Source organism: Elgaria multicarinata, chromosome 8, assembly GCF_023053635.1.
Source record: "Elgaria multicarinata webbii isolate HBS135686 ecotype San Diego chromosome 8, rElgMul1.1.pri, whole genome shotgun sequence".
NCBI classification, from domain to species: domain Eukaryota; kingdom Metazoa; phylum Chordata; class Lepidosauria; order Squamata; family Anguidae; genus Elgaria; species Elgaria multicarinata.
The window spans coordinates 82,892,770-82,898,769 of NC_086178.1; positions in this window are offsets into that span (position 1 = coordinate 82,892,770).

Consider the following 6,000-nt stretch of genomic DNA (forward strand, 5'->3'; position numbering starts at 1 on the left):
AAGGCTGCAACCCTACACGCGTACTTACTCGGGAGTAAGTCCCATTGAAGTAGTTAGGACTCGCTTCTAAGTAGACATGCTTAGAAATGCGCCTTCTACGTATCCGTCGCAAAACGACGGGGGTGGGGCAGAGGACCGGATGCTCTATGCGTCCTCGGCTTGAATTTACTCATCCTATTCTGGGGAAGGGGAAACGCTGCCTTACATTCCTCCTCCTGCCCGGATTCTATCCAATGCCTTTCCTTTGCCTTTGGAGGAAGCGGCGTGGGCGCTGAGAGAACCGCTTTCCCGCTGGAAGTGCCCCAAGTTCGCCCGCTCGCCTCTGTTGCGAGCGTGAAAGCGTTGGAGCTGCGCCTTCCTTCTCTCGCCGATCGCGGTTGCATAAGACCGCTGTGTGCTTGCAGTTCTCAGAGCGAGCGCGCACGCACGCACATCCCTGGCACGCAAGGTGGTGGCGGTGGGATTTCGGCCAGACTGGGCCGCCCCGGGCCTCTTCTCCCTCGGAGAGGAGCGGGCGACCGCCCTAAAGGAAGTCTCCCAGGCAGGTGCTGGTCATTTCCTGGCGCTCCCTCCCGATCTCACTTAAGGCTGAACCGATCACCTTTTGCACAGCGAGGAACCTCCCCGACTGCTCTTCTAGGCACGATCGGAGAAGCCGAGAGCCGCGGGAGGAGCGTGCTCTGTCTGGACCCGGGCCGCCCCTTCCGACGCATCGCCCCCGCAGAGCTAAACTCGCAAGCTGCCCGCCTGCGTCTCCTTGGGCGGGGCAGCAGCCTTTGCAAAGCAGCGGGTCCCGAGAGGGGCCTTTCCGCTCCACGAAACGAAGCCGTCGCTGAGGGCAGGTGATGGTTTCTGCGCTCCGCTGGCTTCAGCAGACTCTTCTTCTTCCCAGTAAAAGGCCAGTCCCCCGCCCAGTGAGACGTAAAGCCGAGCTGCACTAGATGCAAACACTTTTTACGTAGGCATCTCTTTCCTGAAATCGAAATGTTTCGGCTGCATTAGGCGGGTTTCTCGCCTTCCTCCGCCCTTGGAACCCTTAAGCAGAACTCCGGGGTAGGATCTACTATTGTTTTATAACGGTTTATAATGGTTTTGACAACTGTTCGGGGCCCAGGAGACATTCCATATACAGTTTTCAAAACATTTTCAAAGTGTTATATTCTGCTTGTTGTAGATCTGGCCCTGGACAAAAGTCTACCTACTCCCCACCCCCAAAACGTATTGAGGCTGGCTTAACCACGTTTTGAAAGAAATGATGTAATGCACGCTGCCACCTAAAGAGCCCCCCCCCCCAAGACAATTAAGGCCAAATTAACTACCTGCTCAACTACCAGTAATGGATAAGGTTGAGACCCTAATCGACAGTTGAAGCTTCCTCCTGTCTGCAAGTGTGCAGGGAAGATAAGTAAGCCCCACTGAGTTCAATGAGGCTTACTCGCAAATAAGTGTGCATGGGACGTTGATCCCATTGAACTCGGGATAAGTGTGTATCTAAAACGTGCTGGTGTGTTTTAAATGTGCCAGGGCGACTGGCAGATCTTATTGTCGCAGCTTTCTCTCACCCACCTCCCCAAACTTTATTTGGGGAAAGTTGGATTTATTTAACTTCCTTCAGAGAAGCGTAATGCAGCGCTGGAATTGGGCGCCCCGGCAATTTGGTACCTTAAGGACGCACAGCATTGCCCCCCCCCCCTAGACTCCGGTCCCACATCCTTTTATGTTGACGTGATCACCCCACGCCAGAAAATTCACCATGCGCAGCCCTTTGTAAGAAACGGAGCTGACCTCTTGGTGGGACGAAAGCAGAGATTCAGTCTCGCATCTCCGGATGGCTGCATCCCTCCCCCCAACCCCCCATTTCTTCTCTAGATTTAGGAGCTCCTTTGCCCCACTTCGACCCCACTGCGGATTGAAGCCAGATCTGCTCCACCACCCCAGCAGAGTCGGGGAGAAGCCGAGCGTATACCTTCTCCAGCCCTCGCAGGTCCGACTGACTGTGATCTATGCTTTAAAGTGCCTCTAAAAAAAACCTGCGATGCTGCGGCAGGCTTGGTGCGTCCGCGTGTATTTACCTTTCGCCATAATAAACTCTTTTTCCCCTCGCTGACCTGCGTTTGAACCTGCGATTAGCACCGCATCATCAGTTTGAGAATTTACTCCGTCTCCTTGCTGGTGGTGCGGATTCCTTCATTCAGGGCCCTGGACGTAAATATAAACTCCATTCTGTGGGGTGAACTGCAGGCCAAGGACTAATTTTAGAGGAGGCGGTGGCCAAGGCTATTCTTCCCTCCACTGGTGACACCAGGGGTAGGGTTGGCCTAGGAGGCACTGTTGCTGTTTTACCCACCAGAGCCAGGGGTAAAAGACAGATGCGCAGAAATCAGGAAGGCGCAGAACCGAACAAATGCTCTCCGGTGATATAGGGCACTTCTGGTTACCATTTGTTTAATTTCGGCAGCTTAATTAATATAAAGTGGGTTCTAGTCCCCACTCCGCCATGGAAACCCACTGGGTGACTTTGGGCCAATCACAGACTCTCAGCTCTCTACCTCACAGGGTTGTTGTTGTGAGGATAGCATGGAGGGGAGGAGGATTGTGTGTGCCGCCTTGGGTTCCTTGGAGGAGGAAAAAGTGGAATATATAGATAGATAGATAGATAGATAGATAGATAGATAGATAGATAGATATAGTTGCTGCTACAACTACAAACAATTTGGAGTCAGATACTCTTGTCATCCACCGCAAATCTTGCAGAGGTAAGCCAGTAGATCTTGATCTACCTTCTGCTCAGAAAACTTTCCCCCCCCCCTTCACTTTTCTGAGGATGCAGGGGCAACCTTCGCAGCACTAGGGAGCTGGATATTTGGAGCAGGAGGAGGAGCAGGCAGGCTTTCTCAATCTAAATCTTTACAACCGTTCCACACAAGAGGGATTTGATCATATCTGGAGCTACAGAAGTCCAGCAGAAGCAAGACGTTACAAAGGGAGGCCTCAACATAAATCAGGGTTTAGCCCCAGAATCTTGTTTTTACCATAATACTCAATCCCATTCATTTAAATGGGCCTACTCTAAGTAGGATTACAATGATATAATTTATTATTAGTGATGTATTTCTGTAGCTCCACCAGCCTGTAGGGTTAACACAGGGAAGGATTGTTTTGGTTAGGCTTGCCTGGGGTTAGTTACAGGCTGAGTGTAAGGCATGAGACCCCAAAGGCAATAAAGAAAAGAGTGCCTTTGAGCATGTACAGAGCTCCTAAGTCATTAAACCAGCCTCCACATTACAGAAGGATTTGCCTCCTAACAGTGCCCCCATTGAAGCAAGACTGCACTCTAGAAGGGCAGGGAAGGAATGTGTGGTCCTCAAGATAACGTTAGACTGCAATTCCCATCAGCCTTAGCCAGTATCACCTGATGGCAGGGGATGAGGGGAGTTTGGAGGACTGCTACTCTAGAGGGCCAAACCATCTCTGAGGTACAAAAAAGGTGATGCTTCAACTGGATTCTACTAATACTGATCAAATACTGAGCAAATTTTGCACTTCAACAAAACTCTTAATCAGATTAGATGTTAAGGGAATAGAGCGATGAAGAAATGCTTGTATTATTTTAGTTCGTGGTTGCTGCAAAAAGATCTTGGATTCCACTAAAGCCTACAAACAAACATGGCTACTCTCCCTTCAGAGCTGTTTACCCCTTTGGACCAACATGGATATCTCCAAATCTTGATCATGTTTCCTAGGGAAAAAAGCTTGTCTACTTAAACAGGTGTGTGAATGAGAGTGAGTGAGTGAGTGTTTAGAGATAGATAACAGGTAGAAACCCAACAAGTCTAGCTTCCCCATCACTGCATTTCCAAGCCAGTATAAATTAGGTAATTGAATTTCTGTATCTCATCTAAGCCACAAATGGCTGCCTAGATGCCAAGGTGTCTAGCTCACGTAATTAAACTCAATAGTGCTTACTCCCAAGTAAGTGAGGATTACTGTAGCTCAACAATAAATCCCACTTATTCCTAAGTAAGTGTGATAGGTCTACTTTGCCAGGCTGCCATATTAAGCATACTTTCCTGAAGTCAGTGGAAGAAATAGGAGTAGGGTGAAAATCACTTAAATTACAAGTATGTTGACTTACAGCACAATCTTTTGCCTCTCAATTTTGTAAATTCCATTGAGTTCTATGGGATTTATTCCATGTAAGTGTAGATAGGATTGCAGGCTTGTGTGCACTGCAGAGCATCTCAGGTCAGCTAGGGTCAAGACTTTCATGAGTAATTGTTATTCATGGAAGGAATTTCACAGCCTGTGCAGTAGTGAAATTCTTATGAGAGGTACAAGTACTTAAGCCAGTCTGTGAGGTGCAGGGCCTGCAAGGAATGTGTCAGATTCTGAGCTGGGAGACCTGGGTTCTAATCCACACACAGCAATGAAACTCACTGGGTGACCTTGGGACAGTCACCATCTCTCCAAGAGCAGTGAACCTTCAGGGCAAATTTGAGTAGGGTGGGGGATTTTTGAGAGGAAACTAGCCCCGGACAATCTGATTTAAGAGCACCATCCAGCTGTCACTTGCTTTTCAATCAAAATAAAAGTGGCCAGTTTAAACAGCCTTAAAAATAAAAGCACTATTAACACAATCTGTCATTTTGCCCTGTGCCCAGCCTATATCACAGGGTAACAGGGAGGGAACTGATCATGTATGAGGAATAAAAGTGAGAAGTAATTATTATAAAATAATTATTCTGCAGTTGCATAGGCATTGTTGCATGGGAGAAAGCCGAGAGCCAAAGATGCTGTGTTCCAAGGTTAGGCTGATGGATTGAGTCCTGAAAGTTTTGTGATTTTGGTGGGGGGGTTGGTTGGTGGGAAGAACCTTTCAAGGCTTTATTAATTTATTAGCTGTGCTAAGGACCACAAGATCACAACAGAGCCGGTGAAGTTGGCCTTAACAGCCTGGTTGAAGCCCAGTGCTGTTCATGTTTATTTGGTGGACCACAGAGACTCCAGCAAAAAAAAGAAAAGAAGACTGGGTCAGCCTATTCTAGTCCTTGGCACTTACTGGGAAGAAGACCTCCTACTATCCACTAGTTTACTCTGGAGTGAGAAGTTCCAGGATCAAAGAATATTAAAACAAAGAGGATTAGAACAACTGGAGATGAACAGGATTTACTTCGAAGTAAATGGGCATAGGAGTAGTGGTCAAGGCTTTCACAGCATAGTTCCTATACATGTCTCCTTAAAAGTAAGTATTACTGAGTCCAAGGGAAATGGGGCTAGGATTGCAACTTAATGCAGAGCTTGCAGTCTTAGACCCACTCACTATGCCCAAGTCCCATTGAACTGAGCGAACAGTGTTGAGAATCGCATTTCGTGGCTGCACATTTACATCGGAGTAATTTATAGGCGCATTTCCATGGCAGTAAACCCCACCGAACACAGCCAGACCTAATCCCGAGTAAACGCGCTTGGGCTGCAAGCCTCATTTAACCAAGGTGTGTGTGTGTGTGGGGGGGTGACTTTCGCGTAGAACTGGGATTGAGGCTGTGAGGTTACCAAGGCGCTTTGGAAGTTCAGGTCCATTGAAACCAGGGAAGATGTTCCGGATGGTCCGAGAGCGAGAAACGCCGACGCAGCTGCTGCTGCTCCTCTTTGGCTACCGCTGGTTGGTTGAAATGAAACGGACACTCTGCTTTTTGTTTGGGCTGAGCCTGGGGGCGGGGCGGGAGCGCGCAAAACCCGAACGGCTGAAGCCAGAGGCGGGGAAAGGAAGCGATCGGGGGGCGGCGCCTGCAGGCTACCAGCAGCAATTAAGGCTGAACTTTGGGTGAACTAATTGATCGCCTGGACCAAGGTAAAGAAGTGGGCAGCGACCTGGGGGGATCGAGGATGGGTATAAAAGGCGCCCCCGCAGCGGGGCTTGGCCCTGGTACTCGCACGCCGAGGGGGAAAGCAGGTGCCCGCGCCGTCGCCGCCGCCCAGCTTCGAGCCAGCGAGCGAGCC